The sequence below is a fragment of the Arvicanthis niloticus genome, chromosome 14, assembly GCF_011762505.2.
Source record: "Arvicanthis niloticus isolate mArvNil1 chromosome 14, mArvNil1.pat.X, whole genome shotgun sequence".
Classification (NCBI taxonomy): Eukaryota; Metazoa; Chordata; class Mammalia; order Rodentia; family Muridae; genus Arvicanthis; species Arvicanthis niloticus.
The window spans coordinates 2209361-2221931 of NC_047671.1; positions in this window are offsets into that span (position 1 = coordinate 2209361).

Genomic DNA, 12571 nt, shown 5'->3' on the forward strand with positions numbered 1-12571 from the left:
AATGTTACACATGTCCTGTCTTTGAAAAGTTAGCCTTTATTCCTGTACATATGGACTCTTAATTCTCATTGTTATTTATGTATTTTCCTAATTGGGAAAACTTTCATAGATACGATACAGTATTTGTTTCATTAGTTTATAATACTAAGGGCTTAAAATCAGACAATGCCCTTGCTTAAACTTAAGAAGCATTCAAATATTGGTGTTTCACTCTTAGTTTCTCATATTCCACTGGCATTCCTTATAGTTCACATGGACATGCTATTGTGGAATAAGCTTATCAGACCGTATAAAATATAGACATCTAAATTACAAAATGAAATCATAATTATCTATCTCCTTACCATACTTAATAAAAGGAAAAAGTTCATTTCTAAACATTTCAGGCCTCTACTAAATTAAAGGCCTACCAACTGGATAATAAAAAAGACTGGATGTTTTTCCGGGAGAAGCTCTGTTTATATATTTACAGGATGCTATAGATGCCAGACCAGCTGATTGTACCAGGCCCCTTCTATGGAGACTTCCACATCTGCCACTTCCTTCAAGCCTGCTTCAAGCCATCATCATCTGCAGACTTTCCACCCGTGCCAGAGACCTCAGCAAAAGAAGATACTGAAGACATGGTTCTTGATTGCATCTGATTGGACTTTTAATTCTATACCCAGGGGATATAAGGGATATAAAATTGTTAAATATAAATCTATATATATCATTTTCCTACCAAAATGCTATTTGACCAACTGTATAACTTCACCATTGTGTCATAATGCCTTTTCTCATTGTATACTGGCTACTTTATGTTTTGCCATCTATTACTTTCTCACAGCCTTGGTGTAATGCTTTATTTGCCTTGTTTGCCTGTTAATTTTCCTTCACAACCTAAGAGATTTATAGCTGGACTTATCTTAGGCATTACTGCCTTGATTGCTATCTTAGGGTCAGTTGCAGCTTCTGCTGCCTCCCTATCCCAACAGGTACACACTGCTAATCATGTTAACTCCTTGACAAAAAATATTTCTTTAGCACTGATTACCCAGGATAGGATTGATAGAGGCCTAACAGATAGAGTCAATGCTTTAGAGGAAGCCATCCTTTACATAGGAACTCAGGTTCAGAATATTAAAACACGTTTAACTACCTCGTGTCATGCCAATTTTAAGTGGATTTGTGTCACTCCTCTGCCCTACAATGGGTCAGAAATGTCCTGGGAACAGATACAGGCACACCTACATGGTGTGTGGAACAATTCACAGCTTGCTATTGATATGGATACTTTACATTCCCAGATCAGTGCCATCAGTCACTCCAGACTGAAGAGTTCTTCAGCAGTAGAATTGGCTGATTATTTTTCAAATTCAATCATAAATTTTGTTAAAGATAATACTTTATGGAATTTTCTTATAAATTTGGGAATTATTATAGGATTAGTTATTCTACTTCTGGTTCTTCTTCCAGTCATCTTCAAACGTTTAGGAACTGCTATCAGGACTGCTCAAAGGGAGATATATACTCTTCATTTATATTATTCGAAGGGAAGAGATGTCGGGAGCCATAATGGGACAAGCTAATAATGAGCAGATGATCATCCTGAAATGCTTGCCTCGGATTATTATATAATCTGCGACGAGTGTGCCCCATTAGCAAGGCTGTGGTGGACGTGATTTTAGGAAAGATTCCTGCTATTAATATGCTTTTCCCATTATTACTATTATTAAACATATGTAACAATCACTAAGCAATAGCACACCCCTTTGTAGCAGATCTCTGCAGATCCACGAAGATGTACTGTCTTGTAGTGATACTATATAGACAAATAGATGACTTCTTAAGTCTTAATGATGATCCTATAAGAATTCCTAAAATTATATCAGTGATTATTAAGTTCTTTTATATCGGGACTGCTATTAAGTCCCTTAGGCATAGTCAAACTGCAATGAGAACTCTGCCAGTCTCCTGAGTGTTATCAGTTAATTGCCCCAAGAGTGATAGTAACTGGACCTTCTCCTGCTCAGAGCACATTCCAAGAGGTCATAAAACCATTAGCCTAGGTTACTAGAGGGAATCCACAATTTATTATAGGTACCAGGACAGAAGAGAAAATATTGCCTGGGTTTATCTATACAAAACTTCACTAATTTCTTAAGTTATAGTTTCAAACTTTCTGCGAACCTGTAGAGCTAGACAGGTGATGAATGTCTAGTTAGATAATTACTCCTAATGGGTATTCATGTAAACATTCTGTGTTGTAAACTTCTATTTCAATTTATGACTTGAATTTTGGTGTGAACTTGTGATGAACTTTGTAACATGTGATCATGTACTCTGAATGGCATATAAATACTGAAGACAAAGAGTTGGGCGCGCGCGCGAATTAGAAATTAGTTAGTTAGACCCCATCGCCCTTTCCTTTCCCCCTGCCTAGAATTTTTCTCCCTTAGAATTTTACTTTGTTAGAATCTTTTCTTCTTCCCCACTCAGGACCTTTCCACGTTTCCCCTCAGATAGCTTTCATAGGATACTTTTTACACTTAATAAACTCTATAGTAACTTTTCTAAAGTGTCTTTTCTTCCTGCAAGTTAGAGCCCAGCAGTTCCTGCTGAGATAGAACAAAGGCCACGTTGCCTAATCCTCTGCTGTTAGGCTACAGGTGTTAATTACCCTAGCCTGCAGTCCCATTATCCTCAGAAGAAGTTTTTAGGATAGCACAAGGCTATTTACTTAACACCTTACTGGTCTTAGGGCCAGGATGCTGACTGCAGGTCAGCTACAGTAGCATAGGGGCTGCCTCGGAGAAGAACCGGACGGTGGGAGGAGGAGAAGAAAGAAGAACAAGCTGCATCTCTCTCTCTCTCCCCTTCTCTCACCCCCAAGCCGGGGGCGAGGGGGTCGGCTCCCGGCTCCCGGCAAATAAAATCAGAACTGAAAAGGGAGACATAACAACAGAAATTGAGGAAATTTAAAAAAATCTTCAGATCCTACTACAAAGGTCTACACTCAACAAAATTGGAAAATCTGGATGAAATGGACAATTTTCTAGACAGGTACCAGATACCAAAATTAAATTAGGAGCAGATAAACCATATAAACAATCCTATAAACCCTAAAGAAATAGAAGAAGTCATTAAAAGTCTCCCCACCAAAAAAAGTCCGGGACCAGATGGTTTTAGTGCAGAATTCTATCAGAACTTCAAGGAAGACCTAACACCAATTTTCTTCAAGCTATTCCATCAAATAGAAACAGAAGGTGTCGCGCTTACTGGAGCCCGACATTGGTCACCAAACTGTCGTGGCCCGGCTTTGTGGGCCAAAATGTTTAGGCCTGCTCCACTCCATGCTTGGCAGCCACTGTGTCTTACCGCTCCAGTCCCAGGGTCAGGGTCTAGCGAGAGAGAGAGAGAGAGAGTGGGGATAAAGGGGAAGAGACACAAAGAATGGAGACAAGACAGAAAGTCTGATCAAGTCTCTTTTATTGAAGGGAATTCTGAGGTATTTACACGCTTTTGCCACATGCCTTGTAGGCGCGTGGATACCACGTGCCTTGCAGGTGTTGATATGACGTAAGCCTTACAGGTGTCTATAGCGTGGACAGCACGTGCACCGCAATGCCTTGCAGGCGTGGATAGCATGTGCACCTTATAAGCATGTATGGCATAGATAGCATGTGGACAGCATGTGGACATAGCATGTGGACAGCACGTGAACTGCAATACGTGACTACCACGTGTGCCTTGCAGCTGGGGGCAGTAAACAGCAACACAAAATACATGGGATATCAGAGAGGGCTTCAGCTGTTGTAGGCTATTGAAAACCAAATCTTTCGTCAGGGTATATAGTTCCAGATGGCTGCAAAGATGATCTAGCCGCTTTCTGCTAAAATCGGCTCCCAACAAGAAGGAACACTACCCAATTTGCTCTATGAAGCTACCATTACACTCATACCTAAACCACAGAAAGACCCAACAAAGAAAGAGAACTACAGAACAATCTCTCTTATGAATATTGATGCAAAATACTCAAAAATTCTCGCAAACTGAATCCAACAATGCATCAAAACAATTGTCCACCTTGATCAAATAGGCTTTATCCCAGGAATGCAGGGATGGTTCAATATTCAGAAATCCATCAATGTAATCCACTACATAAATAAACTCAAAGAAAAAACCACATGGTCATCTCACTAGATGCTGAGAAAGCATTCAACATCCCTTCATGTTAAAAGTCTTGGAAAGATAAGGAATTCAAGGCCCATACCTAAACATAGTAAAAGCAATATACAGCAAGCCAGTAGCCAACATCAAACTAAATGGAGAGAAACTTGAAGCAATCCCACTAAGATCAGGGACTAGATAAGGCTGCCCACTCTCACCTTACCTATTTAATATAGTACTGGAAGTCCTAGCTAGAGCAATTAGACAACAAAAGGAAGTCAAAGGAATACAAATAAGAAAGGAAGAAGTCAAAATTTCACTATTTGCAGATGATATGATAGTATACCTAAGTGACCCTAAACCTTCCACCAGAGAACTTGGAGTGAATCTAACCAAGCAAGTGAAAGATCTGTATGACAAGAACTTCAAGTCTATGAAGAAAGAAATCAAAGAAGATCTCAGAAGATGGAAAGATCTCCCATGCTCCTGGATTTCAGGATTAACTTAGTAAAAATTGCCATCTTGCCAAAAGCAATCTACAGATTCAATGAAATCCCCATCAAAATTCCAAATCAATTCTTCATAGTGATAGAAAGAGCAATTTTGCAAATTCATTTGGAATAACAAAAGACCCAAGATAGCAAGAACTATTATCAACAATAAAAGAACTTCTGGGGGAATCACCATTCCTGACCTCAAACTGTACTACAGAGCAGTAGTGATAAAAATTGCATGGGATTGGTACAGAGACAGGCAGGAAGATCAATGGAATAGAATTGAAGATCCAGAAATGAACCCACACACCTATGGTCACTTGATCTTTGACAAAAGAGGTAAAACTGTCCAGTGGAAAAATGTCAGCATTTTCAACAAATGGTGCTGGGTCAACTGGGGGTCAGCATGTAGAGGAATGCAAATCAATTCATTCTTATCTGCTTGTACAAATCTCAAGTCCAAGTGGATAAAGGAATTTCACTAAAAACCAGATACCCTGAAACTAATAGAACGGAAGGTGGGGAAGACCCTCGAATACCTAGGCACAGGGGAAAAGTCCCTTAACGGAACACCAATGGCTTATGCTCTAAGGTCAAAAATTGACAAATGGGACCTCATCAAATTGCAAAGCTTCTGTAAGGCAAAGGACACTGTCAATAAGTCAAAAACGGCAACCAACAGATTGGGAAAAGATCATTACCAATCCTACATCCGATAGAGGGCTAATATCGAATATATACAAAGAACTCAAGAAATTAGAAGCCAAACCAAAAAATAACCCCATTAAAAATGGGGTACAGAGCTAAACAAAGTATTCTCAATGGAGGAAACTGGAATGGCCAAGAGCACCTTAAGAAATGCTCAACATCCTTAGTCATCAGAAAAATGCAAATGAAAACCACCCTGAGATACCACCTCACACCAGTCAGAATGGCTAAGATACAAACTCAGGTGATAGTAGATGCTGGCGAGGATGTCGAGAAAGAGGAACACTCCTCCATGTTGGTGGGGTTGCAAGCTGGTACAACCACTCTGGAAATCAGTCTGGCGGTTCCTCAGAAAATTGGGCATAGCACTACCTGAGGATCCACCTATACCACTCCTGGGCATATATCCAGAAAATGCTCCAACATATAACAAGGACATATGCTCCACTATGTTCATAGCAGCCTTATTTATAATAGCCAGAATCTGGAAAGAACCCAGATGTCCTTCAACAGAGGAATGGATACAAAAAATGTGGTACATTTACACAATGGAATGTTACTCAGCTATTAAAAATAATGAATTTGAGAAATTCTTAGGTAAATGGATGGAGCTAGAAAATATCATCCTGAGTGAGGTAACCCAATCACAAAAGAACACACATGGTATTTACTCACTGATAAGCGGAGATTAGCCCAAAAGTTTGAAACAACAAAGATTCAACTAACAGACCACATGAAGCTCATGAAGAAGGAAGAACAAGTGTGGATGCCTATGTCTTCCTTATAAGGAGTAACAAAATACCCAAGGGAGCAAATATGGAGACAAAGTGTGGGACAGAAACTGAAGGAGAGGTTGTCTGGAGACCATTCCACCTGGGTATTCATCCCACGTGCAGTCACCAAAATTAAATGCTGATATGGATGACAGGAAGTGCATGCTGACAGAAGCCTGATATGGCTGTCTCCTTAGAGGTCTCCCAGAGTCTGACATACCCAGATGCAGATACTCACAGCTAACCATTGATCTGATCAAGGGTTCCCAATGAAGAAGTTACAGAGAAGACTGAAGGAGCTGAAAGGGTTGGTGGCCCCATGAGGAGAGCAACAATACCAACCAACCAGAGCTCCCCAGGGTCTAAACCACCAGCCTAGGAGCACATAGGGAGGGACCCATGACACCAGCTGTATATGTAGTTGGAGATGGCATTGTTGGGCATAGGTGGGAGAGGTCTTTGGTCCCATGAAGGCTGAACACTGAGTGGGGGGGGATCTGAGGGTGGGGAGGTGGGAGTGGAGGTAGGTGGGGGCACACACTCATAGAAGCAGGAGGAAGGAGGATTGGATAAGGGGTTCCTGGATGGTGGGGAGAATAGGGTAAGGGGATAAAATTTGAAATGTAAATATAATATCCAATAAAAAAAGAAAAAAAAGTTGTTAGAACCAACATCTTTAATAAAATGTCAGCCCTCTAAAAAAATTATCTTGCTACTAAAATTTGTTTTGAGAATTGTATATTGCAGAATACACAGCCTTGGTGTATCTACTCATCAACAAGCTGAGCAGACCTGTTCAAACCTCTGATGTCCTGGAATTCCATCTAGATGCAGTGAAGACACAGAGTCAGAGGCTTATTAACTTACTCTTCCCGACCCGTCTTCTAATATCTCAATGCCCGTAATCAGATTGAAGAAGTTAATGAAGAGTCAGTGCTCCTATTCCCTGGGCTTGGGGACTAAGGTGGTTAATATTGGGCTGTCTTTCTAGGGACAAGTAGTTGTTTTGTTGGAACAAGGAGGACTTATTTCATAGCCAGGACTTATTTCATAGCCATAACCTACTGGTAGAAATCTGTATAATTATTATCAAGATGAAGTTATAAATTCTTAAATGGTACAAAATTTACTTTGATTTCAAATATAAGGTTTTCATTTGTATGAGCTTCTTATTGATATAAAAGTGAGATGAATATTGTTACTCTCATAGGCCTTGTGCCTGTATAACACATTTAAGAATAAAAGGCTTAGACTCAGTCCTTCTTTAACTTTCTTAACTGATTTGAGATGGTTAGCCTGTGAGTTAAGGGCCTATAGCAAATTCATGGCTTTGAGTTTATTGTTAGGGTATTTTCTATATTTTATTTAGAAATAGCTGAGAGAGTTAACAGACAACAGTCCAGACTGTTTTACATGGATAGTCGGGTTTCAAAACATCAGAAGTCCACAGAATTGACATTACAAACATTTCTGTATTAATGTTCATTTTGATTAGAGGCCTGTCTCTCCTGACAGCTTCCTGTCTTGGATTCTAAGAAGAAATTGAGCATCTTTGGAGTTACTCCAGTCGTGGTGAGACAGCCACTAGGCAAGAATTGCATCTTTCCATCTACAGACAAATTACTGTCCAGAAAAGGACACACTTGTAGAATAGTCGACTGATTATATCTACCTAGACAGAGTAATCAGCCCTTAATAATTCTGCATCACTAAGGTCTGTCAGATGATCTTGGACCAGAAGGCTGAAGATCAGATGCTCCAACATTTTGTAGTATAGGGACTGTCCAGGTGTTCAGTGGTATCTATAAATTGGCTAAGTTTTAGGAGCTATGCTTTGTGCTTCCCACAATTTTAGTTAACTCAGTCATTCTGGATTTCTGACGGGGTTGAAGACATATAGTTTCATAGCCAATCCTGGCTATTTACTTTGAGAGAAAAGATTTGCGTGGATGGTTTTCAGCTGACATTCATTCTAAAGCCAAGAAAAAAAGCCAGGTTTAGAACTAAGTGTTTTAGATAGGAGAGATGACAGGGGTTCTGGTTAGTCAACAAAATGATGGACTGAGTATTAGGACTATCTTGTACCTCACTGGTACAAATTGATATAGTTATACTCTAATTGTATTTTGAGAGAAAAGTTTTACTTTAACAGGAAGGGTGATATGTAGGAAGAGCTAAGGTGTGAGGAGTACTGAGAGGAAGAGAAGGAGTAAGGTGAGAAGGAGAAGAAGGAGAGGAGAAGCTAGGTGATGAGAGAGAGAAATAGAGAGAAAGAGGGGGTGGGGGACATGGAGGCAGATGTTCATGTGTCTCCACCAGTCAAAGATAGTTGATATATCTAGGTTGAGTATTGGGTTACACTTCTTATTCAGCATTACCAAACTTATAAAGCCTTTGATTAACATTATTAAAAAATTGTATAAAAGCAAAAAGGGAAAGGGGGCATGGGATAGGGGTGTTCTAGAAAGGAGAAATGTGGAAAGGGGATGGCATCTGAAATGTAAATAAAATATCCAATAAAAAATAAATTAAAAAAAAAGAAACAACCCTGGAAAAGTGGCAGTAGTTTGTCACAAGCAAAATGTTCAGGGCTCAAGAGTGTCTGAGAGAACGAGTTAATTTGGCGATGAAGGTGAAATAGTTAGAGTTGGAATAAAGAGAAAAGATGCACAAACTGAGGGAGAATGTCAGTAATGAGAACTTGGAAGGAAAGATCATGCAGGAGGGGTGAGAGCAGAGAACTAGAGAAGAAGTGAGAGAAAGTGAAGCCTGAGATGGTGGATCAGTTTCAGCAAGGAAGAAAGCAAATGCCATTCTAAAGGTTAAAGTATTTAGAACAGAAATTGCTAAATATTAGCATGGGATCACGAAAGAACAACCTTCAGGCCCTAAAAGCAGGAGTCAGGAAATAAAGCAGAGTGGAGAGGCAGGATGGGCAGCATGTATTTTCTAAGAAGCTTCAAATTTTTAAATGCACCTTAAGAGGAAAGATAAATGAAATAAATACAACTTAATATATAGTATAAAGCTTATAATGGTTCATAGTCTAGAATGACTTTTCAATTTTATAGTAACAATATTTAGTCAATCATTGTAATATATATATGTGTGTGTGTGTGTATTCATATGTATATATACATGTACATATATATGTACATAGTCTTTGTATGTGGAAACAGATGGACCAAAATTTTAAGGTTCAAACTCAGCCACATACTTAGCTTGAGGCCAGTCTTCTGCTACATGAGACAGTCTGTGTCTCAGACGGCCAAAGCTAATACTCTACATATATTTTTTCAAGTTATGTGAAGTCACAAAAGCTTTATAAAAACATAAAGTAAATATTTGAGCAAATGATGTTAATAGGTTAAATAAAAGTAAATCTCCTTACTTTTATCAATTACCCTCGTAAACCATTATTAAGTTCAATTATCATATGTAGAAGGCATAATATAGTATGACATAATCAAGTGTGAATTTTTCTTTTATGTTTGGAATATAAAAACAAAGACTATATACCTGCCATGAATACTTTTACATACCAGAAGACAAAAAAAACTTGTTTAAAAAAATGCCAACAATTTACTCACTGGCTCATAGTAAGTGGATACCTGGCTTTTGTCCATTACAATGTTGTAGCTAATTGAGCGTAGCTAATTGAAGTGGTGGAGGTCAAATAGTCTTGCCTAAGTGAATCCATGCAAATATCACAAAAAAATGAAGGAATTCAATTTACACAAAGGCAGAGAAGTAACTTTGACATACTGATAACATTACCATTGCTGTTCAGTAGTATTCTGGGCTAATGATCACATGCTTGTTAATGAAGGCTTTGAAGATATTCCTGGGTTAGTGTTCATTCAGAAGCAGTGATTGTCCTATAGTGCTCTTAATTGTACAAGAATTTGAACTACATCTTGCTTAGCCTGATTTTTAGTAAGCAGAATATCTATTTTTAATAGTGAAATTTTATGTACCTAGCTACATTTTCAAGAGAGCGAATAGACTTATCCAATGATAATAAAGAATGACCCAACTTTTTACTTGGCTTACAGGCCTAATAAATTTTACAATTTCATACATTCTGTTTTTGTTAACCCTGTACTAGACACTTAAACTTATTTATTATCCTTAATCATTTTTAATATAGTGGACATTTCTCCCACTTACAATGAGCAGCAATGAAGATGCAAATTGCAGAGAATCCCTCTCCGCGAAATAACCTCAGCTTTTCTCCACTACAAATTGATTGTTTTATGCTAATAAAGTTGATCATAAATTATATATGTGTGTAGGTGTATGCACATGCATGTATGTATATGTATATATTTCATAAAATAAATTTGAAGCACTTAATCTCAAAAGTTGTCTTTCTAATTTAATTTAGATTTAGGGGCCAGGTTTAGAGCATGAAGTCCACCTAGATCATGAGATCATGAGATCATGGATATGCAAGCACCTGTGAAGGCAGAGACTGATGTCTGATGTCCTCTCTATCATGTTCTACTTTATTTACTAGGGCAGAGTCTCTCACTGATTCCAGAGCTTGCATAATAATCTAGTCTACTTAGCCAGCTTGTTGCAGAGATCCCTGTATCTAACACATATGTGCTGGGATTATGATCTGGTTATCATTTCCAGAAATTTTATGGATTCTAGGTATCCAAACCCCAACCATCATGCTTAATGGGTGGTTTATCCACAAAGTTACCTTTCTAGCCCTTTTACATTACAATTTATCAGAAAAAAACAATACAGAAACACTTTATTCTTCCTGTATAGTATTGAGTGTCTTCTATTTTCTTACACAGTGTTTCCATTTGGCCTCAGTTTTCACAATCTCTAAACAAATATATTAATTCTATGAAGGAGGTATGCATAGGGTTCAATGTGGCCTAGAATCTGCCTCAGACTCTGGGAAGTTTGAATTAAAATTTGTAAAACTATGTAAATTTACAGCAGAGGCTGAGACTGAGTTTGTCCAGAAGGACACTTTGAAATGATATTTAAAGGGAATAGCTACAATATTTTTTTTTCAAAGGCAATTAAGCAAACAAGCAGAAGTACCCTGGATCTCACTCTCCAATGGTTAGAAGAGCATCTGTAAGCATCTGAGGAGTGTGCTCAACCTCAGATGGTGAGGGATATCTCCTGTTCACACTGGGCTCATAATTTATCTAATATTCTTTGTTTTTTTCAGATGACTTCCTTTTCTAGTAATATATCTCAGATATTGATTCTAATTCCTTATTATCTAATGCTTGTACTCTATGTCAACATCTAATTTTATATCTTTAACCAACTAAAAGTTTCATCTATATTTTTGCACCATACTACTGTGAAACTTTAGAGACTACCATTATATTAAAACATGTCTCTGATTTTATCCCAGACATTCTTTATCTACTACTCTACCAATTTACTAAAAGTTATTTGCTCTCATACACAAAAAGTATAGATTTCTTAAAATATTCAAAGAGAGGCTAGTCATAGATTAGAAAAAAAGAAAGTTTAAAGTTCTAATCTTTCTTTGCCCACATTTCTTTTTTCTGTCACTGCATTTCTGAAAACATTTTCCTGCAAAACCTAGATTCAATGACTGTATACCTTTCCCCCAGGACATTTATGTAGAGTAATTTTTAAAAATGTATTTGTTGAATGATACGCTTCTTTTCGTGGGATTTCTATGCTGGAAGAAGAATGAATTTTCTACAAGTTTTTTTTTTTTTTTTTTTTTTTTTTTTTTTTTTTTTTTTAACTAAGAAATGTCCAGATAATAACTTTCTAACATTACTTCTCTCAAATGAACTAAATTCAGATGTAGTTTTCATCTCTGACTATTTAGTTGAAATTACTTTTATTACAAAATATGATATATGGATACCTATGCCTTTAAAAGGTTGTGAGATTGCCCTTGTTGATTTGTTATGTCATGTACTAATACCATTTGTCCAGGAAGATGAGGTCACTATTTCAACACTCATAGAGTGTAAGGTTTATCTTATTTTAAAGTGAATAAAATATAGGGAAAAAGTAAAAATTATAAAGGTTTAAACTTAAGTTATTCGATAGTACCATATTCACTTTAATTATAAAGATAGTGAAATAAAATATTGATAATAAATTTTCTGTAAGAGCCAGAGTCTTCATGAATATTAATAGCCATCTTTAGTATATATAAATTACATAAAGTTGTTAGTAACAGAAGTTAGCATTAAATTTTAAGACTAGAATTGACTGGCTGTGGTACTCTTAGAACATTCACTTCTGCCCTGACCATCAGTTTCCTTAGACGTAAAAACAGAAATTCACAATGTCTGAGGACAATGATTCATTTAGCAGAATGCCTGTCCTATGTGCAGAAAGCCCAGGATCAAATACCAATTGAGCACAGACCCTCCAGTACTCTAGATAGAAAAATGAAGTATGATTGTTGGCTGCATA